The 25,682-nt window shown below is 37.4% G+C and overlaps 1 pseudogene; it reads right to left on the bottom strand.

Annotated features, from left to right (window-relative positions):
- Positions 1-25,043, bottom strand: part of LOC128174768 (uncharacterized) — a 264,137-nt pseudogene extending 239,094 nt beyond the window's left edge.
- Between the last annotated feature and the right edge of the window lie 639 nt (positions 25,044-25,682).

Here is a 25,682-nt window from a genome sequence, read left to right as displayed (position 1 = left end):
TCATGACCCCCGGGGGTAGGGTGGGGCCACAATGGGGGGTCGATATTTAACATAGGAATATATAGAGTAAATCTTTAAAAATCTTCTTCTCATGAACAATAAGACCAGGAAAGCTGAAACTTGTGTGGAAGCATCCTCAGGTAGTGTAGATTCAAAGTTGTGAAAATCATGACCCCCGAGGGTAGGATGAGGCCACAATGGGGGGTCGAAGTTTTACATAGGAATATATAGAGTAAATCTTTAAAAATCTTCTTCTCATGAACCATAAGACCAGGAAAGCTGAAACTTGTGTGGAAGCATCCTCAGGTAGTGTAGATTCTAATTTGTGAAAATCATGACCCCCGGGGGTAGGGTGGGGCCACAATTGGGGGTCGAAATTTAACATAGGAATATATAGAGTAAATCTTTAAAAATCTTCTTCTCATGAACCATAAGACCAGGAAAGCTGAAACTTGTGTGGAAGCATCCTCAGGTAGTGTAGATTCTAATTTGTGAAAATCATGACCCCCGGGGGTAGGATGAGGCCACAATGGGGGGTCGAAGTTTTACATAGGAATATATAGAGTAAATCTTTAAAAATCTTCTTCTCAGAAACTAATCAGCCAGGAAAGCTGAAACTTGTGTGGAAGCATCCTCAGGTAGTGTAGATTCAAAGTTGTGAAAATCATGACCCCCGAGGGTAGGATGAGGCCACAATGGGGGGTCGAAGTTTTACATAGGAATATATAGAGTAAATCTTTAAAAATCTTCTTCTCATGAACCATAAGACCAGGAAAGCTGAAACTTGTGTGGAAGCATGCTCAGGTAGTGTAGATTCTAATTTGTGAAAATCATGACCCCCGGGGGTAGGGTGGGGCCACAATTGGGGGTCGATATTTAACATAGGAATATATAGAGTAAATCTTTAAAAATCTTCTTCTCATGAACCATAAGACCAGGAAAGCTGAAACTTGTGTGGAAGCATCCTCAGGTAGTGTAGATTCAAAGTTGTGAAAATCATGACCCCCGAGGGTAGGATGAGGCCACAATGGGGGGTCGAAGTTTTACATAGGAATATATAGAGTAAATCTTTAAAAATCTTCTTCTCATGAACCATAAGACCAGGAAAGCTGAAACTTGTGTGGAAGCATCCTCAGGTAGTGTAGATTCTAATTTGTGAAAATCATGACCCCCGAGGGTAGGTTGGGGCCACAATTGGGGGTCGATATTTAACATAGGAATATATAGAGTAAATCTTTAAAAATCTTCTTCTCATGAACCATAAGACCAGGAAAGCTGAAACTTGTGTGGAAGCATCCTCAGGTAGTGTAGATTCTAATTTGTGAAAATCATGACCCCCGGGGGTAGGGTGGGGCCACAATTGGGGGTCGAAATTTAACATAGGAATATATAGAGTAAATCTTTAAAAATCTTCTTCTCATGAACCATAAGACAAGGAAAGCTGAAACTTGTGTGGAAGCATCCTCAGGTAGTGTAGATTCTAATTTGTGAAAATCATGACCCCCGGGGGTAGGGTGGGGCCACAATTGGGGGTCGAAATTTAACATAGGAATATATAGAGTAAATCTTTAAAAATCTTCTTCTCAGAAACTAATCAGCCAGGAAAGCTGAAACTTGTGTGGAAGCATCCTCAGGTAGTGTAGATTCAAAGTTGTGAAAATCATGACCCCCGGGGGTAGGATGAGGCCACAATGGGGGGTCGAAGTTTTACATAGGAATATATAGAGTAAATCTTTAAAAATCTTCTTCTCAGAAACTAATCAGCCAGGAAAGCTGAAACTTGTGTGGAAGCATCCTCAGGTAGTGTAGATTCAAAGTTGTGAAAATCATGACCCCCGAGGGTAGGATGAGGCCACAATGGGGGGTCGAAGTTTTACATAGGAATATATAGAGTAAATCTTTAAAAATCTTCTTCTCATGAACCATAAGACCAGGAAAGCTGAAACTTGTGTGGAAGCATCCTCAGGTAGTGTAGATTCTAATTTGTGAAAATCATGACCCCCGGGGGTAGGATGAGGCCACAATGGGGGGTCGAAGTTTTACATAGGAATATATAGAGTAAATCTTTAAAAATCTTCTTCTCAGAAACTAATCAGCCAGGAAAGCTGAAACTTGTGTGGAAGCATCCTCAGGTAGTGTAAATTCAAAGTTGTGAAAATCATGACCCCCGAGGGTAGGATGAGGCCACAATGGGGGGTCGAAGTTTTACATAGGAATATATAGAGTAAATCTTTAAAAATCTTCTTCTCATGAACCATAAAACCAGGAAAGCTGAAACTTGTGTGGAAGCATTCTCAGGTAGTGTAGATTCTAATTTGTGAAAATCATGATCCCCGAGGGTAGGGTGGGGCCACAATTGGGGGTCGATATTTAACATAGGAATATATAGAGTAAATCTTTAAAAATCTTCTTCTCATGAACCATAAGACCAGGAAAGCTGAAACTTGTGTGGAAGCATCCTCAGGTAGTGTAGATTCAAAGTTGTGAAAATCATGACCCCCGAGGGTAGGATGAGGCCACAATGGGGGGTCGAAGTTTTACATAGGAATATATAGAGTAAATCTTTAAAAATCTTCTTCTCATGAACCATAAGACCAGGAAAGCTGAAACTTGTGTGGAAGCATCCTCAGGTAGTGTAGATTCTAATTTGTGAAAATCATGACCCCCGAGGGTAGGGTGGGGCCACAATTGGGGGTCGATATTTAACATAGGAATATATAGAGTAAATCTTTAAAAATCTTCTTCTCATGAACCATAAGACCAGGAAAGCTGAAACTTGTGTGGAAGCATCCTCAGGTAGTGTAGATTCAAAGTTGTGAAAATCATGACCCCCGAGGGTAGGATGAGGCCACAATGGGGGGTCGAAGTTTTACATAGGAATATATAGAGTAAATCTTTAAAAATCTTCTTCTCATGAACCATAAGACCAGGAAAGCTGAAACTTGTGTGGAAGCATCCTCAGGTAGTGTAGATTCTAATTTGTGAAAATCATGACCCCCGGGGGTAGGGTGGGGCCACAATTGGGGGTCGAAATTTAACATAGGAATATATAGAGTAAATCTTTAAAAATCTTCTTCTCATGAACCATAAGACCAGGAAAGCTGAAACTTGTGTGGAAGCATCCTCAGGTAGTGTAGATTCTAATTTGTGAAAATCATGACCCCCGAGGGTAGGATGAGGCCACAATGGGGGGTCGAAGTTTTACATAGGAATATATAGAGTAAATCTTTAAAAATCTTCTTCTCATGAACCATAAGACCAGGAAAGCTGAAACTTGTGTGGAAGAATCCTCAGGTAGTGTAGATTCTAATTTGTGAAAATCATGACCCCCGGGGGTAGGGTGGGGCCACAATGGGGGGTCGATATTTAACATAGGAATATATAGAGTAAATCTTTAAAAATCTTCTTCTCATGAACAATAAGACCAGGAAAGCTGAAACTTGTGTGGAAGCATCCTCAGGTAGTGTAGATTCAAAGTTGTGAAAATCATGACCCCCGAGGGTAGGATGAGGCCACAATGGGGGGTCGAAGTTTTACATAGGAATATATAGAGTAAATCTTTAAAAATCTTCTTCTCATGAACCATAAGACCAGGAAAGCTGAAACTTGTGTGGAAGCATCCTCAGGTAGTGTAGATTCTAATTTGTGAAAATCATGACCCCCGGGGGTAGGGTGGGGCCACAATTGGGGGTCGAAATTTAACATAGGAATATATAGAGTAAATCTTTAAAAATCTTCTTCTCATGAACCATAAGACCAGGAAAGCTGAAACTTGTGTGGAAGCATCCTCAGGTAGTGTAGATTCTAATTTGTGAAAATCATGACCCCCGGGGGTAGGATGAGGCCACAATGGGGGGTCGAAGTTTTACATAGGAATATATAGAGTAAATCTTTAAAAATCTTCTTCTCAGAAACTAATCAGCCAGGAAAGCTGAAACTTGTGTGGAAGCATCCTCAGGTAGTGTAGATTCAAAGTTGTGAAAATCATGACCCCCGAGGGTAGGATGAGGCCACAATGGGGGGTCGAAGTTTTACATAGGAATATATAGAGTAAATCTTTAAAAATCTTCTTCTCATGAACCATAAGACCAGGAAAGCTGAAACTTGTGTGGAAGCATGCTCAGGTAGTGTAGATTCTAATTTGTGAAAATCATGACCCCCGGGGGTAGGGTGGGGCCACAATTGGGGGTCGATATTTAACATAGGAATATATAGAGTAAATCTTTAAAAATCTTCTTCTCATGAACCATAAGACCAGGAAAGCTGAAACTTGTGTGGAAGCATCCTCAGGTAGTGTAGATTCAAAGTTGTGAAAATCATGACCCCCGAGGGTAGGATGAGGCCACAATGGGGGGTCGAAGTTTTACATAGGAATATATAGAGTAAATCTTTAAAAATCTTCTTCTCATGAACCATAAGACCAGGAAAGCTGAAACTTGTGTGGAAGCATCCTCAGGTAGTGTAGATTCTAATTTGTGAAAATCATGACCCCCGAGGGTAGGGTGGGGCCACAATTGGGGGTCGATATTTAACATAGGAATATATAGAGTAAATCTTTAAAAATCTTCTTCTCATGAACCATAAGACCAGGAAAGCTGAAACTTGTGTGGAAGCATCCTCAGGTAGTGTAGATTCTAATTTGTGAAAATCATGACCCCCGGGGGTAGGGTGGGGCCACAATTGGGGGTCGAAATTTAACATAGGAATATATAGAGTAAATCTTTAAAAATCTTCTTCTCATGAACCATAAGACAAGGAAAGCTGAAACTTGTGTGGAAGCATCCTCAGGTAGTGTAGATTCTAATTTGTGAAAATCATGACCCCCGGGGGTAGGGTGGGGCCACAATTGGGGGTCGAAATTTAACATAGGAATATATAGAGTAAATCTTTAAAAATCTTCTTCTCATGAACCATAAGACCAGGAAAGCTGAAACTTGTGTGGAAGCATCCTCAGGTAGTGTAGATTCTAATTTGTGAAAATCATGACCCCCGAGGGTAGGATGAGGCCACAATGGGGGGTCGAAGTTTTACATAGGAATATATAGAGTAAATCTTTAAAAATCTTCTTCTCATGAACCATAAGACCAGGAAAGCTGAAACTTGTGTGGAAGCATGCTCAGGTAGTGTAGATTCTAATTTGTGAAAATCATGACCCCCGAGGGTAGGGTGGGGCCACAATTGGGGGTCGATATTTAACATAGGAATATATAGAGTAAATCTTTAAAAATCTTCTTCTCATGAACCATAAGACCAGGAAAGCTGAAACTTGTGTGGAAGCATCCTCAGGTAGTGTAGATTCAAAGTTGTGAAAATCATGACCCCCGAGGGTAGGATGAGGCCACAATGGGGGGTCGAAGTTTTACATAGGAATATATAGAGTAAATCTTTAAAAATCTTCTTCTCATGAACCATAAGACCAGGAAAGCTGAAACTTGTGTGGAAGCATCCTCAGGTAGTGTAGATTCTAATTTGTGAAAATCATGACCCCCGGGGGTAGGGTGGGGCCACAATTGGGGGTCGAAATTTAACATAGGAATATATAGAGTAAATCTTTAAAAATCTTCTTCTCATGAACCATAAGACCAGGAAAGCTGAAACTTGTGTGGAAGCATCCTCAGGTAGTGTAGATTCTAATTTGTGAAAATCATGACCCCCGAGGGTAGGATGAGGCCACAATGGGGGGTCGAAGTTTTACATAGGAATATATAGAGTAAATCTTTAAAAATCTTCTTCTCATGAACCATAAGACCAGGAAAGCTGAAACTTGTGTGGAAGAATCCTCAGGTAGTGTAGATTCTAATTTGTGAAAATCATGACCCCCGGGGGTAGGGTGGGGCCACAATGGGGGGTCGATATTTAACATAGGAATATATAGAGTAAATCTTTAAAAATCTTCTTCTCATGAACAATAAGACCAGGAAAGCTGAAACTTGTGTGGAAGCATCCTCAGGTAGTGTAGATTCAAAGTTGTGAAAATCATGACCCCCGAGGGTAGGATGAGGCCACAATGGGGGGTCGAAGTTTTACATAGGAATATATAGAGTAAATCTTTAAAAATCTTCTTCTCATGAACCATAAGACCAGGAAAGCTGAAACTTGTGTGGAAGCATCCTCAGGTAGTGTAGATTCTAATTTGTGAAAATCATGACCCCCGGGGGTAGGGTGGGGCCACAATTGGGGGTCGAAATTTAACATAGGAATATATAGAGTAAATCTTTAAAAATCTTCTTCTCATGAACCATAAGACCAGGAAAGCTGAAACTTGTGTGGAAGCATCCTCAGGTAGTGTAGATTCTAATTTGTGAAAATCATGACCCCCGGGGGTAGGATGAGGCCACAATGGGGGGTCGAAGTTTTACATAGGAATATATAGAGTAAATCTTTAAAAATCTTCTTCTCAGAAACTAATCAGCCAGGAAAGCTGAAACTTGTGTGGAAGCATCCTCAGGTAGTGTAGATTCAAAGTTGTGAAAATCATGACCCCCGAGGGTAGGATGAGGCCACAATGGGGGGTCGAAGTTTTACATAGGAATATATAGAGTAAATCTTTAAAAATCTTCTTCTCATGAACCATAAGACCAGGAAAGCTGAAACTTGTGTGGAAGCATGCTCAGGTAGTGTAGATTCTAATTTGTGAAAATCATGACCCCCGGGGGTAGGGTGGGGCCACAATTGGGGGTCGATATTTAACATAGGAATATATAGAGTAAATCTTTAAAAATCTTCTTCTCATGAACCATAAGACCAGGAAAGCTGAAACTTGTGTGGAAGCATCCTCAGGTAGTGTAGATTCAAAGTTGTGAAAATCATGACCCCCGAGGGTAGGATGAGGCCACAATGGGGGGTCGAAGTTTTACATAGGAATATATAGAGTAAATCTTTAAAAATCTTCTTCTCATGAACCATAAGACCAGGAAAGCTGAAACTTGTGTGGAAGCATCCTCAGGTAGTGTAGATTCTAATTTGTGAAAATCATGACCCCCGAGGGTAGGGTGGGGCCACAATTGGGGGTCGATATTTAACATAGGAATATATAGAGTAAATCTTTAAAAATCTTCTTCTCATGAACCATAAGACCAGGAAAGCTGAAACTTGTGTGGAAGCATCCTCAGGTAGTGTAGATTCTAATTTGTGAAAATCATGACCCCCGGGGGTAGGGTGGGGCCACAATTGGGGGTCGAAATTTAACATAGGAATATATAGAGTAAATCTTTAAAAATCTTCTTCTCATGAACCATAAGACAAGGAAAGCTGAAACTTGTGTGGAAGCATCCTCAGGTAGTGTAGATTCTAATTTGTGAAAATCATGACCCCCGGGGGTAGGGTGGGGCCACAATTGGGGGTCGAAATTTAACATAGGAATATATAGAGTAAATCTTTAAAAATCTTCTTCTCATGAACCATAAGACCAGGAAAGCTGAAACTTGTGTGGAAGCATCCTCAGGTAGTGTAGATTCTAATTTGTGAAAATCATGACCCCCGGGGGTAGGGTGGGGCCACAATTGGGGGTCGAAATTTAACATAGGAATATATAGAGTAAATCTTTAAAAATCTTCTTCTCATGAACCATAAGACCAGGAAAGCTGAAACTTGTGTGGAAGCATCCTCAGGTAGTGTAGATTCTAATTTGTGAAAATCATGACCCCCGGGGGTAGGATGAGGCCACAATGGGGGGTCGAAGTTTTACATAGGAATATATAGAGTAAATCTTTAAAAATCTTCTTCTCAGAAACTAATCAGCCAGGAAAGCTGAAACTTGTGTGGAAGCATCCTCAGGTAGTGTAGATTCAAAGTTGTGAAAATCATGACCCCCGGGGGTAGGATGAGGCCACAATGGGGGGTCGAAGTTTTACATAGGAATATATAGAGTAAATCTTTAAAAATCTTCTTCTCAGAAACTAATCAGCCAGGAAAGCTGAAACTTGTGTGGAAGCATCCTCAGGTAGTGTAGATTCAAAGTTGTGAAAATCATGACCCCCGAGGGTAGGATGAGGCCACAATGGGGGGTCGAAGTTTTACATAGGAATATATAGAGTAAATCTTTAAAAATCTTCTTCTCATGAACCATAAGACCAGGAAAGCTGAAACTTGTGTGGAAGCATCCTCAGGTAGTGTAGATTCTAATTTGTGAAAATCATGACCCCCGAGGGTAGGGTGGGGCCACAATTGGGGGTCGATATTTAACATAGGAATATATAGAGTAAATCTTTAAAAATCTTCTTCTCATGAACCATAAGACCAGGAAAGCTGAAACTTGTGTGGAAGCATCCTCAGGTAGTGTAGATTCTAATTTGTGAAAATCATGACCCCCGGGGGTAGGGTGGGGCCACAATTGGGGGTCGAAATTTAACATAGGAATATATAGAGTAAATCTTTAAAAATCTTCTTCTCATGAACCATAAGACAAGGAAAGCTGAAACTTGTGTGGAAGCATCCTCAGGTAGTGTAGATTCTAATTTGTGAAAATCATGACCCCCGGGGGTAGGGTGGGGCCACAATTGGGGGTCGAAATTTAACATAGGAATATATAGAGTAAATCTTTAAAAATCTTCTTCTCATGAACCATAAGACCAGGAAAGCTGAAACTTGTGTGGAAGCATCCTCAGGTAGTGTAGATTCTAATTTGTGAAAATCATGACCCCCGAAGGTAGGATGAGGCCACAATGGGGGGTCGAAGTTTTACATAGGAATATATAGAGTAAATCTTTAAAAATCTTCTTCTCATGAACCATAAGACCAGGAAAGCTGAAACTTGTGTGGAAGCATGCTCAGGTAGTGTAGATTCTAATTTGTGAAAATCATGACCCCCGAGGGTAGGGTGGGGCCACAATTGGGGGTCGATATTTAACATAGGAATATATAGAGTAAATCTTTAAAAATCTTCTTCTCATGAACCATAAGACCAGGAAAGCTGAAACTTGTGTGGAAGCATCCTCAGGTAGTGTAGATTCAAAGTTGTGAAAATCATGACCCCCGAGGGTAGGATGAGGCCACAATGGGGGGTCGAAGTTTTACATAGGAATATATAGAGTAAATCTTTAAAAATCTTCTTCTCATGAACCATAAGACCAGGAAAGCTGAAACTTGTGTGGAAGCATCCTCAGGTAGTGTAGATTCTAATTTGTGAAAATCATGACCCCCGGGGGTAGGGTGGGGCCACAATTGGGGGTCGAAATTTAACATAGGAATATATAGAGTAAATCTTTAAAAATCTTCTTCTCATGAACCATAAGACCAGGAAAGCTGAAACTTGTGTGGAAGCATCCTCAGGTAGTGTAGATTCTAATTTGTGAAAATCATGACCCCCGAGGGTAGGATGAGGCCACAATGGGGGGTCGAAGTTTTACATAGGAATATATAGAGTAAATCTTTAAAAATCTTCTTCTCATGAACCATAAGACCAGGAAAGCTGAAACTTGTGTGGAAGAATCCTCAGGTAGTGTAGATTCTAATTTGTGAAAATCATGACCCCCGGGGGTAGGGTGGGGCCACAATGGGGGGTCGATATTTAACATAGGAATATATAGAGTAAATCTTTAAAAATCTTCTTCTCATGAACAATAAGACCAGGAAAGCTGAAACTTGTGTGGAAGCATCCTCAGGTAGTGTAGATTCAAAGTTGTGAAAATCATGACCCCCGAGGGTAGGATGAGGCCACAATGGGGGGTCGAAGTTTTACATAGGAATATATAGAGTAAATCTTTAAAAATCTTCTTCTCATGAACCATAAGACCAGGAAAGCTGAAACTTGTGTGGAAGCATCCTCAGGTAGTGTAGATTCTAATTTGTGAAAATCATGACCCCCGGGGGTAGGGTGGGGCCACAATAGGGGGTCGAAATTTAACATAGGAATATATAGAGTAAATCTTTAAAAATCTTCTTCTCATGAACCATAAGACCAGGAAAGCTGAAACTTGTGTGGAAGCATCCTCAGGTAGTGTAGATTCTAATTTGTGAAAATCATGACCCCCGGGGGTAGGATGAGGCCACAATGGGGGGTCGAAGTTTTACATAGGAATATATAGAGTAAATCTTTAAAAATCTTCTTCTCAGAAACTAATCAGCCAGGAAAGCTGAAACTTGTGTGGAAGCATCCTCAGGTAGTGTAGATTCAAAGTTGTGAAAATCATGACCCCCGAGGGTAGGATGAGGCCACAATGGGGGGTCGAAGTTTTACATAGGAATATATAGAGTAAATCTTTAAAAATCTTCTTCTCATGAACCATAAGACCAGGAAAGCTGAAACTTGTGTGGAAGCATGCTCAGGTAGTGTAGATTCTAATTTGTGAAAATCATGACCCCCGGGGGTAGGGTGGGGCCACAATTGGGGGTCGATATTTAACATAGGAATATATAGAGTAAATCTTTAAAAATCTTCTTCTCATGAACCATAAGACCAGGAAAGCTGAAACTTGTGTGGAAGCATCCTCAGGTAGTGTAGATTCAAAGTTGTGAAAATCATGACCCCCGAGGGTAGGATGAGGCCACAATGGGGGGTCGAAGTTTTACATAGGAATATATAGAGTAAATCTTTAAAAATCTTCTTCTCATGAACCATAAGACCAGGAAAGCTGAAACTTGTGTGGAAGCATCCTCAGGTAGTGTAGATTCTAATTTGTGAAAATCATGACCCCCGAGGGTAGGGTGGGGCCACAATTGGGGGTCGATATTTAACATAGGAATATATAGAGTAAATCTTTAAAAATCTTCTTCTCATGAACCATAAGACCAGGAAAGCTGAAACTTGTGTGGAAGCATCCTCAGGTAGTGTAGATTCTAATTTGTGAAAATCATGACCCCCGGGGGTAGGGTGGGGCCACAATTGGGGGTCGAAATTTAACATAGGAATATATAGAGTAAATCTTTAAAAATCTTCTTCTCATGAACCATAAGACAAGGAAAGCTGAAACTTGTGTGGAAGCATCCTCAGGTAGTGTAGATTCTAATTTGTGAAAATCATGACCCCCGGGGGTAGGGTGGGGCCACAATTGGGGGTCGAAATTTAACATAGGAATATATAGAGTAAATCTTTAAAAATCTTCTTCTCATGAACCATAAGACCAGGAAAGCTGAAACTTGTGTGGAAGCATCCTCAGGTAGTGTAGATTCTAATTTGTGAAAATCATGACCCCCGGGGGTAGGGTGGGGCCACAATTGGGGGTCGAAATTTAACATAGGAATATATAGAGTAAATCTTTAAAAATCTTCTTCTCATGAACCATAAGACCAGGAAAGCTGAAACTTGTGTGGAAGCATCCTCAGGTAGTGTAGATTCTAATTTGTGAAAATCATGACCCCCGGGGGTAGGATGAGGCCACAATGGGGGGTCGAAGTTTTACATAGGAATATATAGAGTAAATCTTTAAAAATCTTCTTCTCAGAAACTAATCAGCCAGGAAAGCTGAAACTTGTGTGGAAGCATCCTCAGGTAGTGTAGATTCAAAGTTGTGAAAATCATGACCCCCGGGGGTAGGATGAGGCCACAATGGGGGGTCGAAGTTTTACATAGGAATATATAGAGTAAATCTTTAAAAATCTTCTTCTCAGAAACTAATCAGCCAGGAAAGCTGAAACTTGTGTGAAAGCATCCTCAGGTAGTGTAGATTCAAAGTTGTGAAAATCATGACCCCCGAGGGTAGGATGAGGCCACAATGGGGGGTCGAAGTTTTACATAGGAATATATAGAGTAAATCTTTAAAAATCTTCTTCTCATGAACCATAAGACCAGGAAAGCTGAAACTTGTGTGGAAGCATCCTCAGGTAGTGTAGATTCTAATTTGTGAAAATCATGACCCCCGGGGGTAGGATGAGGCCACAATGGGGGGTCGAAGTTTTACATAGGAATATATAGAGTAAATCTTTAAAAATCTTCTTCTCAGAAACTAATCAGCCAGGAAAGCTGAAACTTGTGTGGAAGCATCCTCAGGTAGTGTAGATTCAAAGTTGTGAAAATCATGACCCCCGAGGGTAGGATGAGGCCACAATGGGGGGTCGAAGTTTTACATAGGAATATATAGAGTAAATCTTTAAAAATCTTCTTCTCATGAACCATAAAACCAGGAAAGCTGAAACTTGTGTGGAAGCATTCTCAGGTAGTGTAGATTCTAATTTGTGAAAATCATGACCCCCGAGGGTAGGGTGGGGCCACAATTGGGGGTCGATATTTAACATAGGAATATATAGAGTAAATCTTTAAAAATCTTCTTCTCATGAACCATAAGACCAGGAAAGCTGAAACTTGTGTGGAAGCATCCTCAGGTAGTGTAGATTCAAAGTTGTGAAAATCATGACCCCCGAGGGTAGGATGAGGCCACAATGGGGGGTCGAAGTTTTACATAGGAATATATAGAGTAAATCTTTAAAAATCTTCTTCTCATGAACCATAAGACCAGGAAAGCTGAAACTTGTGTGGAAGCATCCTCAGGTAGTGTAGATTCTAATTTGTGAAAATCATGACCCCCGAGGGTAGGGTGGGGCCACAATTGGGGGTCGATATTTAACATAGGAATATATAGAGTAAATCTTTAAAAATCTTCTTCTCATGAACCATAAGACCAGGAAAGCTGAAACTTGTGTGGAAGCATCCTCAGGTAGTGTAGATTCAAAGTTGTGAAAATCATGACCCCCGAGGGTAGGATGAGGCCACAATGGGGGGTCGAAGTTTAACATAGGAATATATAGAGTAAATCTTTAAAAATCTTCTTCTCATGAACCATAAGACCAGGAAAGCTGAAACTTGTGTGGAAGCATCCTCAGGTAGTGTAGATTCAAAGTTGTGAAAATCATGACCCCCGAGGGTAGGATGAGGCCACAATGGGGGGTCGAAGTTTTACATAGGAATATATAGAGTAAATCTTTAAAAATCTTCTTCTCATGAACCATAAGACCAGGAAAGCTGAAACTTGTGTGGAAGCATCCTCAGGTAGTGTAGATTCTAATTTGTGAAAATCATGACCCCCGGGGGTAGGGTGGGGCCACAATGGGGGGTCGAAATTTAACATAGGAATATATAGAGTAAATCTTTAAAAATCTTCTTCTCATGAACCATAAGACCAGGAAAGCTGAAACTTGTGTGGAAGCATCCTCAGGTAGTGTAGATTCTAATTTGTGAAAATCATGACCCCCGAGGGTAGGATGAGGCCACAATGGGGGGTCGAAGTTTTACATAGGAATATATAGAGTAAATCTTTAAAAATCTTCTTCTCATGAACCATAAGACCAGGAAAGCTGAAACTTGTGTGGAAGAATCCTCAGGTAGTGTAGATTCTAATTTGTGAAAATCATGACCCCCGGGGGTAGGGTGGGGCCACAATGGGGGGTCGATATTTAACATAGGAATATATAGAGTAAATCTTTAAAAATCTTCTTCTCATGAACAATAAGACCAGGAAAGCTGATACTTGTGTGGAAGCATCCTCAGGTAGTGTAGATTCTAATTTGTGAAAATCATGACCCCCGAGGGTAGGGTGGGGCCACAATGGGGGGTCGAAATTTAACATAGGAATATATAGAGTAAATCTTTAAAAATCTTCTTCTCATGAACCATAAGACCAGGAAAGCTGAAACTTGTGTGGAAGCATCCTCAGGTAGTGTAGATTCAAAGTTGTGAAAATCATGACCCCCGAGGGTAGGATGAGGCCACAATGGGGGGTCGAAATTTAACATAGGAATATATAGAGTAAATCTTTAAAAATCTTCTTCTCATGAACCATAAGACCAGGAAAGCTGAAACTTGTGTGGAAGCATCCTCAGGTAGTGTAGATTCTAATTTGTGAAAATCATGACCCCCGGGGGTAGGATGAGGCCACAATGGGGGGTCGAAGTTTTACATAGGAATATATAGAGTAAATCTTTAAAAATCTTCTTCTCAGAAACTAATCAGCCAGGAAAGCTGAAACTTGTGTGGAAGCATCCTCAGGTAGTGTAGATTCAAAGTTGTGAAAATCATGACCCCCGAGGGTAGGATGAGGCCACAATGGGGGGTCGAAGTTTTACATAGGAATATATAGAGTAAATCTTTAAAAATCTTCTTCTCATGAACCATAAAAACCAGGAAAGCTGAAACTTGTGTGGAAGCATCCTCAGGTAGTGTAGATTCTAATTTGTGAAAATCATGACCCCCGAGGGTAGAGTGGGGCCACAATTGGGGGTCGATATTTAACATAGGAATATATAGAGTAAATCTTTAAAAATCTTCTTCTCATGAACCATAAGACCAGGAAAGCTGAAACTTGTGTGGAAGCATCCTCAGGTAGTGTAGATTCAAAGTTGTGAAAATCATGACCCCCGAGGGTAGGATGAGGCCACAATGGGGGGTCGAAGTTTTACATAGGAATATATAGAGTAAATCTTTAAAAATCTTCTTCTCGATATCGATATTTAACATAGGAATATATAGAGTAAATCTTTAAAAATCTTCTTCTCATGAACCATAAGACCAGGAAAGCTGAAACTTGTGTGGAAGCATCCTCAGGTAGTGTAGATTCAAAGTTGTGAAAATCATGACCCCCGAGGGTAGGATGAGGCCTCAATGGGGGGTCGAAGTTTTACATAGGAATATATAGAGTAAATCTTTAAAAATCTTCTTCTCATGAACCATAAGACCAGGAAAGCTGAAACTTGTGTGGAAGCATCCTCAGGTAGTGTAGATTCTAATTTGTGAAAATCATGACCCCCGGGGGTAGGGTGGGGCCACAATTGGGGGTCGATATTTAACATAGGAATATATAGAGTAAATCTTTAAAAATCTTCTTCTCATGAACCATAAGACCAGGAAAGCTGATACTTGTGTGGAAGCATCCTCAGGTAGTGTAGATTCTAATTTGTGAAAATCATGACCCTCGGGGGTAGGATGAGGCCACAATGGGGGGTCGAAGTTTTACATAGGAATATATAGAGTAAATCTTTAAAAATCTTCTTCTCATGAACCATAAGACCAGGAAAGCTGAAACTTGTGTGGAAGCATCCTCAGGTAGTGTAGATTCATAGTTGTGAAAATCATGACCCCCGGGGGTAGGATGAGGCCACAATGGGGGGTCGAAGTTTTACATAGGAATATATAGAGTAAATCTTTAAAAATCTTCTTCTCAGAAACTAATCAGCCAGGAAAGCTGAAACTTGTGTGGAAGCATCCTCAGGTAGTGTAGATTCAAAGTTGTGAAAATCATGATCCCCGGGGTAGGGTGGGGCCACAATGGGGGGTCAAAGTTTAACAAAGGAATATATATGGTAAATCTTTAAAAATCTTCTTCTCAGAAACTAACCAGCCAGATGATTCTTTATAATTGTTAAAACTTTGGCCCCAGGACAATTCTTTGGCCTCACAAGAAGGTTCAGAGTTTATGTACGTTTATATCCCATATATAAACAATTGTTAAGGATCTTTTTGAGAACTGCAATACTCAGCATATGATATGACTATAAAATCATCCTGTTAGAAAAGATGATTCTAAACATAAGAATATCCAGGGGAAAAATGGATTTTATTTATACAGGATCAACATGTATCATTGTACATTGTCCAGATAGTTTGTATTATGACTCCATTAAGCTGATTTTATCATACCTATTGTTCCTCAGGTGAGCGATGTGGCCCATGGGCCTCTTGTTTAAATGATGGAACTTTTGTTAACTTTTTTAAAAATATTTGTTCTTTTGCTGTTGCTGTATAAGTGTTGTTATGTAATATAATATTTGAATAAATATTCATGTGCATCTTCTATATAATACAAATAATGACTGCGGTTAAGAGTAACAGTGATTATATTAGCCCCCGAGGGACAGAATATAACCCGACGCAAAGCAGTGACAATATATTTGTCCCGAGATTTTGGTCCTTGTACTAAAATTTCAGTCAATTTTATCAACTTTTATATTGTAATTAAGTAAAATATTTTATGTAATTCATTTTCATCTCATATCAGTCATCAATGATCTCATTTGAAATCTTTGTTAATAAAACCAGCGAGAAAAAATATGGCAATCATTTTGAAAGATCAAATTTGACTATTAATTAAGGGTCCAAATTTTATTAAAATTAATATATTTTGTTGAATTTTGAATTACCATCAAAAGTAGTATTGTTTGAAAAAAAAAAACCGGAGATGAAACAGATTATCTACTTGGCAGCCATTTTTAATATGGCGGCCAAATTAATATTTTTTTTCATTTTGAATGTTAGAACGTCTAAAGCATTCACAACCTATCAACTGTGTAAAATTTGAACTCATAGGATCAAAAAAAGTTATTCTTTTGAAAAAGTTTATAAAACGATAGGCTTTATGGCGGCCATCCTGAAAATGGCGACCATATTGATTTTTGAGAGTTGGTCCATTGTTAATTATGCTTAGTAAATTGAACTATACCACCAAGCAAAAGTTGGTGCTTTCTTCATTTAGTTCTGCACCAATCAGCCAGACTATATATATGAAGGAGATACCACTTGCGATTACGACACCTTTTAAGAAAGTGTCTTTGAAACAGACCTCATAGCTATAAATCATGTAATAATGTGAACCAGTTTGATATTAAGTTTTAATGCACACTGATAATTTTCCTAGGTTTGAACTCAGATTTTAAAATAACAATAGATCAGCCTCATCCTTTGTTATTTTACAAAATTCTTAATATAACTAACTGAAATGAGTTGATGCAACATTGTTTTAAATATATATTTGATTTTGTAATTGAGTTGGGTTTAAGACTCTTAAACAGTCTGATATTTGAAACATATCCAATATTTAGTTATTTTCGCGTGTAACAATATTTGCGAACATAGGTGAAATGTGTACTTTTTATTTGCGTGAGTTTTTTAGAGTTTTTTTTTTTTGCTGATTCTTCATAAATTTTGAATTATTATGTTAGAAAGTGAATGAGATATAAGGGGGATTTTAACGGCATACGTGAGAATTTAATTAACGTAATTACGATTCTATACGGGGATGAAGTAAAATAATACATTCCTTATTCTTCAAAGAATAATGAGTTAATATTTTTAATGAAATGATAGAGTACGATGCTATGATGTCGTCCAATAGTTCTATCTAGTATGGCTATTTGCAAAATCAAAAAGAAAATACATGTATATTGCAAAGTCAGTGTGACATTTCTTAACCCGAATTTACTTTATAACTGAACGCCGCTCATAAATAGGCACCGGCACACAATGTCAATTACCTTGTAAATAAACCCTTCGATTTTGTTACACCTGATTGCACAACTGAAACTCGTGGCCGACGACTGGTATTACTTTTGTGGTCTTTGGATTTAATGCATTTATTTCTTAATAATGTGCATATTCTGTTTGTAAATAATAAATTGACCGATTAATTTGATGTAAGTATTCTCCTGTGTGTAAAATTTGATAATTTCATTGAAACCGAGTAGCACGGCGAGGATGTATGTCCACACAGGTGAGACCTCTACAGCAAAGTACTTTGAACTGTTTAGAGGTATGTGCCTTATATAGGGGTTGTAAGGACAGCAGTGATGAAAAAGAAATATGGCGGAAAGTGCCTGTTCACGAGCGGTGTTCAGCTTTAAAAAATCTTCGGGTTAGCGACGGGTTGTAACTATTCAAATGGTTTATATTTTAGTTTTCACAATTTTAAATGTTAAATAATCTGTACAGAGCAATCAGAACAGGTTTTGGTTTCAAATTGTCTTCAAGGATTTCAAATCTAAAACACTCAAATAGAAGAAAAGTTGTATATATTTTGTTGTGCAAATAATTACCATGCCCTGTTTACTGTTCTATTAAAAAGAAAACAAAATATACCATAAATGCAATTTATTGACACCACAGTAATTAAACAGAAATAAAACCAATACGTACTGATCAAAATAATTATATTTAAAATACGTTGAATTAAGTATTAAGGTACATTAAAAAGCTTTACAGTTACATGTATATCCAATGTAAGTAAGTTTATAAATAAAAGTCAAACATGTAACACTAAAAGTAAAAAACATATAAAGGTATAAATAGGGCAATAGCTGTAGAATTTTAACTTGAAGCGATTTGAAAAGTCACATTGAATAGGAACAGATAATCAACTCCTCAGGATGCGAAAACATATACATGTGTCTGAAGTCGGCAACATTTCAGCTTAGTAATCGGCTTTAATGAATTTTAGACAGAGACGCCAAACACGTCAACCTCACAAAGAGTGAGAGCCTCAGTTGTCTTGGAGATCTTAACGAATCTTCCTTGTGGTGACGTCGGACAGTCGATGACGACCAGCTGTGACGCGGTACCGGGACCAGCAAAGAAACCACAGGGAGTGCTGACATCAGATTCTGTCAGTCCTACAGTGACAGTAACATCCTGAAGTCGGTATGCCAAATCTAAATAAAAGTCAAATAATAGGTGTAAACTAGATGCTGTTATCTTTTGTTTTGTAGGCCTAATGGTCACAATAATATGCACAATATATTTAATTGTACGATAGCTTGGCGAGATTTCTATTGTTGAAAGTGTGGGTTATGTGTACATACCCCACACTTTTTTAAAAAATTCAAATTCAAACGTAATTTTGATACCCCCGCTCTGATGTGAATATCCAAAATAAGCAAAGTCGACATTTAACAGAAAGCTGGCATCCGATTGGTACAGAAACATGTCCCACAATATGGCATGCCTAAACAAATAGTGTGTAAAAATTTCAAGCATCTGCGATAAATAGCTGCTGAGAAATCTTTGAGGAAAATTTGTTTGAAAATTTTGGCTAAAATAAACAAAGTACTCATTTAACAGGAAGATGACGTCCGATTGGTACAAAAATATATCCTACGATATGGCATGCCTTAACAAACACTGTGTAAAAATTTCAAGCATCTCCGATAAATAGCTGTTGAGAAATCTTTGACGAAAATTTGTTTGAAAATTTTTGCCAAAATTTTCAAAGTCATTATTTAACAGAAAGTTGACGTCCGATGGATACAAAAATATATCCCACAATATGGCATGCCAAAACAAGTAGTGTGTTAAAATTTTAAGCATCTGCGATAAATAGCTGTTGAGAAATCTTTGACGAAAATATGTTTGAAAGTTTTGCCTAAAAATAAACAAAGTCGTCACTTAACAGGAAGTTGACGTCCGATTGATACAAAAATATATCCCACGATATGGCATGCCTAAACAAATAGTGTGTTAAAATTTCAAGCATCTGCGATAAATAGTTGCTGAGAATTCTTTGACGGAAATTTGTTTGAAAATTTTGGCAACAAATAAACAAAGTCGTCATTTAACAGGAAGTTGACCTCTGATTGGTACAAAAATACATCCCACGATATAGCATGCCTATACAAATACTGTGTAAAAATTTCAAGCTTCTGCGATAAACAGTTGCTGAGAATTCTTTGACGGAAATTTGTTTGAAAAGTTTTGCTAAAAATAAACAAAATCGTCATTTAACAGGAAGTTGACGTCTGATTGGTACAAAAATATATCCCATGATATGGCATGTCTATACAAATACTGTGTAAAAATTTCAAGCATCTGCGATAAACAGTTGCTGAGAAATCTTAGACGAAAATTTTTTTTAAAATTTTGGTTAAAAAATAAGCAAAGTCGTCATTTAACAGGAAGTTGACGTCTGATTGGTACAAAAATATATCCCACGATATGGCATGCCTTAACAAACACTGTCTTAAAATTTCAAGCATCTGCGATAAATAGTTGCTGAGATAAATGCGACAGAAATTTTTGTTAGGGACGGACAGACAGACAGACAGACAGACGGACGGACAGACAGACAAACACACAAGGGTAAAACAGTATACCCCCTCTTCTTCGGAGCGGGGGTATAATAAAGAGATAATCGCTGTCGATCAGTTTATAACTTCGGGTTCGGTATTCCATATCGAAAACGAAAGTTCATTGTGTAAGGCAGGCAAGTTTGAATGTTGACGCATGGTAAACGGGTCAAACTGACAAAGATGTATTTGCTTGTTGTGCAACAGTTTACATGCGAAGGATTACTTGAAACATGCTAAATATATTTGTGCCAATTTAGTGAAGTCAATTGAGATTCAATCTTTCGATGCGTTGACCATTTCACTCATGACCGTGGTTTTACGTTGTTTTGAATTTCGTTTATGCTTTTTAACTTGAGAGGAAATATTGCCTGTATTTTGGGATTTTATGTATTAAATCAAATATAGACTTCGGTAAATCAGACAGTTAATATTTCACCTGCGCAAAATTAGCATAATTTGATGCACTAACAGCATATCATATTATAAATACTATACATTTTATTGGTAATTCGGTACGATCTCTACGTTATTGTTGATTATAATACAACGTGTTTTGTTAAGATGCTCTGCATTTTCAGTCTAAACGGAGATTGTTTTTGCTGCTAGAAATATATAGGTATATATATAGGTATATATATATATATATATATATATATATATATATATATATATATATATATATATATATATATATATATTATGAAAAATAAATTGTGCTCTTTCTTTGTTTTAGTGCATGTTTCTTCTGTTTTAATTGTTTATTTACAATTTTCTCTTTACTAATCATTTTCAGCTGAGTCAAGTTTCGAATTTTAAGCAAGATACAGAGCTTTGCTCCCAGAACTGAGGTCATGCTTTTGTTCATTCTGAATAGGAAATACCAAGTTTAAAAATGTTAAGTTGATGTGAACAAAAAATTGACTCAAACCAAGCAGAATTGTGAGTTCTAAATCTTGCTTATAATTCCACGATTGACGCTGAAATTTTAATTTATCACTAGAAATGTCTCACTAAACGTTAAATACTTGTACAGAAAAAATTAAAAGGATAATATGCTATAACAACTTTTTGGGGCCACTTTCTTATGCGATGAATCTACACTAACTTTGGTGGTTATTCAGACACAATTAAATTAAAACGATCTCTTTAAAACAGTTTAAAACATTTCTGTTACGGGGATAAATCTCTTATCGCTATTCTTAAGAAAAAATTACAGCGGAAAATCATCTTGATTTGTGGCCATTTTTTAATGTGATCTTGAATAAAGATGGAAATAAAGTGTGGGCCTTAGTAAAATAGAGCGATATGCCTGTCAATACATTGCAGTCTGAGGCTCATTGAAGGGGGGGGGGGTAGACCTTATCAGAAATCTTGACAAGCAAAAAAAAAACAGAATTTGAGTGTGGCTATGTCTAACTTTGCAAAAAAAGTGTGTGTGTGGGGGGGGGGGGGGAAACCCCTTACCCCTCCACCCAGTTCCGACGCCTATGCATTGATTATACATGTAATAGCTCTTTAACATATTACATGACAACATTTTTCATTCGAGTGCATTCATCGATCAAGTGAGTAAGGTTATAAAACATAGCACGAGTTCACGCCTTGTAAACAACAATCGTTTATAATGTGGAAGACCAATTAAATATTTGAATGTTTTTAATTGAGCACCTTGAGATACACTTTTCCTCTTTCACATATAGGAATCTTTTTTAATAAAATACAATAATTTAATTATGGTTGTAACGCGGCATTTGATTGGATAGAAAAATTTAGTTAAATTTGTATAACCTGGTTTGCACGTCACAAGACACGTCACAATGCACCAACGTACTAATTCACTTGACGTTACGTTTGAATTTTGAACAGATTTATATCATTTTTAAAAGTAAAACGGACTCAATTTGTACAGCAAATTCCAGAAAATTAAATTATAAGGAATGAACTCAATATCTACCCAAGTTATACTCGTATAACCTGGGTTGGAGCAATTTACGCTTTTTTATAATCCGCTTCGCGGATTATAAAGCGTAAGTTGCCCCAACCCAGGTTATACGAGTATAACTTGGGTAGACATTGAGTTCATTTCTTAAATAACTAGCAAGTACAATGTAGCTGAAGATGAATATGTACCTATGTGCATATTCTCATATATAATTTGATCTTTTTATAAAGTGAGGGGGCAGAACTGAAATAAAGAGAATTGGAAGTTAAGAGTGTACCCCTACCAAAATGTTGTTTTCTCTCTTGCATAGGATCTTATTTTTGGTAAAAAAAAAAAGGGGGGGGGGTTAATGTCATATAATGTAGGAAAACTAGACACGATCTTGTTGCGAGCAATGAGGAGGTCTTCCGTCCGATTTTCAGAAGGTGATATGACGTCATGGACTTTAACTTTCGACAACAAAACATGATTTCGAAATAGGAGTTGAGTACTAATGCTTGTCTGTAATGTTTTTATAAGTTCTCTTATGTTGCTTTTTTAAATACTTGCATTTCTTCCAATAAAGATAGAAAAGATTAAACTTTTTTACCTCTGGCCCCTAAAAACCCTTGTTAGGTAATGCATGAGAAAATCAAGATATATAAACGTATTATACTTAATTTTGCTTTTATATCCTATTACAAAACATCTCTCAGTAAACGACTATATAGATAACAGACTTTAGGATCATCTTGATCCTTAATTTGAAGAGTCATTCCCTTTTTCTTGATATCAAATGAAAGGTCTTTAAATTTTAAACATAGTCTTTGGAAATTCCTTACTTCTCATGAAATTTATGTGAAAAAATGTTTTAGGGGCTGATCCATTATCGTCCCTAGTTTGAGGGGCCAGCCTCTTTTTCTTGATTTGAAACAAAAGATCTTGTAACTTAAAATATTTTTTATTCTACATGTCTTAACAAAATATTTGCGAGAAAAGAGATAAACTAAGAAAACCAAGCAAAATTACAACGCTTTTTTATCTCAATGTTCGAGCCCTATCGAGCTCCGGCGTTTTTTGTGGTAGGCTAACATGAATGCTTTTGTGCATACAAACAATTTTTTGTCTATCATCCCTGAAATTTTGAAATCGATATTGTTTGTAGTTTATGAGAACACTCTTGGACAAACCAACACCCTAAAAATCCTTAAAAAGACAATATCTCAAGAACGGAAATGACGTCATCAACCAAAATAAATTCCGATAAGGTTCAGGACATAGGTAGTAAGAACTAAAAATTTCGTGCAAATCGGTTGAACCATTTCTGAGATATCGCGTGCACAAAAAGTGTTAAGAAAAAAAAAAAAGAAGAAGAAAAAGAATCCGAAGAATAACAATAAGGTCTTCCGTTGGAAACGGAAGACCTTAAAAAGTGTAAAATTTGGATACAGTTTATTTATGGTATTCTTTTTTTGTTTTTCTACCGAGGGGCCATATGGCACAATATCCTTTGAACACCTATATAAAGCCATTGTTACTCAGGTGAGCGATGTGGCCCCATGGGCCTCTTGTTTTTATTTGTGTGTTGAAAAAGAAAATTTATCTGGGGGGAACTAATGTCATTTTAACTATTATTTACTTATCAATATGACAATTTTTCAAAAGGTTTTTGTGCATCTAACCGATATCCCATTTCATAATTCCAAAGAAAACTCACTTCTAGGAGTTTTTGGAACCATTTCTTTTGTAAAAAAAAAAAAAAGACACACCTTTTTTACCCCAAGGGTTAAAATAAAATTTCAATGACCTTATACATCAACAGGACGCCTCCAATTATATGCCAGGAGTTGGTTTGGCCTATGCATAAACTAGTTAATTTATTAAAACCACATTTTTTTGAAAACAAAATAAACGTCACTTTTCAGCATTTAATTAACCCCTTGGCCGAAAATTAAATTTCCGAAACCTTATTGCACATCTATAGGCCACCCTAATCATGATTAAGATAGATACTGTGTAAAATAAAAGAGGAATTTAAAGAGTTTTGGATATAACATAATAGTAAATCAATATTTTGGGGGCTTTATTCGGTCGAACCAATTAACTAGAATTTAAACAACAGTTTCCTCTACATTTGCTATACTTCGATTTTGTAATGTTGTTGTTAGATACGCTTATCTGTGTTTAACTGTCTATTCCTTTGTTAAGTATTCTGACAGTTGTGATGTTATACATATATAAAGTTTGGATATAAAAACAAACAAGCCTTGCAATGTTGTTACTTTTTACACTTACCTATTCCGTATTTATCTATTCCTCTATTGAGTATTCTGACAGATGTGATGTTATACACAGCCTGCAGATCCACCCTCCACCAAGGACTTGTGTCACCATCAGCTGTGTGTGTACACTTGTCTACAACAAGGTCTGTTCCCCTGTTGCCATCCACTGCATACGCGGCTTTATAGTCACGCAATGTTGTTGACTGTGCGGCAGGTTTACCTAATGCGATGTTCGGCAGAACTGTCAACGAAATTACAATAAATAATAATATTTGCGTGATAAAGATATGAGGATACCATTAAATGCAATAGAGAAATAGCTGTGACAGTTGATATTAAACTGAACTGTAAATGTAATATTTAAGCCATTTACTGCCTCAATGCACCTATATATCGAATAGTACGATGACGACTGTTCGGTGTGTTTACCAAATGCGAAGGTCTGCAGAACTATCGACAATAATATAGAGAAAAATGTCGACGTCTAGTGATTACGTAAGGAAAATACAATACAATTTAAATATGAAATGAAAAAACAGTATTGACTTCAATGGTTGTTAATCATAAATGAAGCCGATCTGCAAAAGTTTCTTTCATTTCATTTATTTGGAAATAATAACCTATAGACTATAACGTCTTTCTTAAATGACTTTATATTTAGTATGACTATAGATATTATTAAAATACACACACAAAAAATACAGACAAAATTATTTTGCATCCAAACTATGTCAACATATATTATAAAATTCACTGGCATTAGAGTGAAAAATTTATGAATCTATTTTATTTTAAACGAAGCCCGGGTTATAATGAAATGTGTTCAGTTTAAATACATGTGTATCTATTATAGAAATTATACATGACTGTTAATAAAGGAAACAATTGAACATAATTGATATATGGTTTGAAGTTTTGGATAAAATGCTCTAAATAATTTAGAAGCCAATTATCTTCGTAGGGGTCAAAGTGAGGGTCAAATAAGTCTCGAGTAATTCCAAGTAATTAAATTCATTTGTGTTTAAACAATAAAATGCCTTCTGTGTTGTTAAATGCAGTCCCTGAAATGTCCTACTTTCCATTTTTTGGGGGGTGCTTTCAAAGTGCGCTCACCGTACGTTCACTAGCGCTCCGCTCCGTTCGCGCTCACCGTTCAAAAAGCGCGAACAGTGCGTTCACCGTTCGTTCAGCGTTCACTTATCGTTCAGTTTTTATTCATTTATTCTCAATCGGATCTCCAAAATGAAAGGATCGGTCTTTGCTAGTCATAGCAAAATGAGAAAAGAACCCGAGCGAAGGAAACTTACATTAGATATAAAACATCATTTTAATAAGAATTTAGTCCGTAGAATTTAAAGTACACATTCTGAGCAGGCAATGTTCGTTTTTAGTTGTTGTTTTGATGACATTCCTTGACAATGGTATTCTCGAGGTTTCAACTTCAACTGTCACCTTCCCAAACTGGCATTATTTTCATGATTTTTGTCGATTTAAAAATGGCGTATTTATGTAGGCAGTTACTGTGAAAATTTTAGGTTACACAATACATCGATAAACTACTACACAAATATATTTATTGATTCATTTAAAGACTTCCGTCGTTTAAAACAGAAGAATTCAATCAACGAACGATCCGATACATATTTAAATAGACACAATTTTAAATAAGAAACGGGCGTTGTATTTTGTGTACTTTTCACGATTCATATAATTCATCCGAT

This window comes from Crassostrea angulata, chromosome 2 (assembly GCF_025612915.1).
Source record: "Crassostrea angulata isolate pt1a10 chromosome 2, ASM2561291v2, whole genome shotgun sequence".
Classification (NCBI taxonomy): domain Eukaryota; kingdom Metazoa; phylum Mollusca; class Bivalvia; order Ostreida; family Ostreidae; genus Magallana; species Magallana angulata.
The sequence above is the reverse complement of the archived record's forward strand: the minus strand, read 5'-3'. Positions and strand labels throughout refer to the sequence as shown.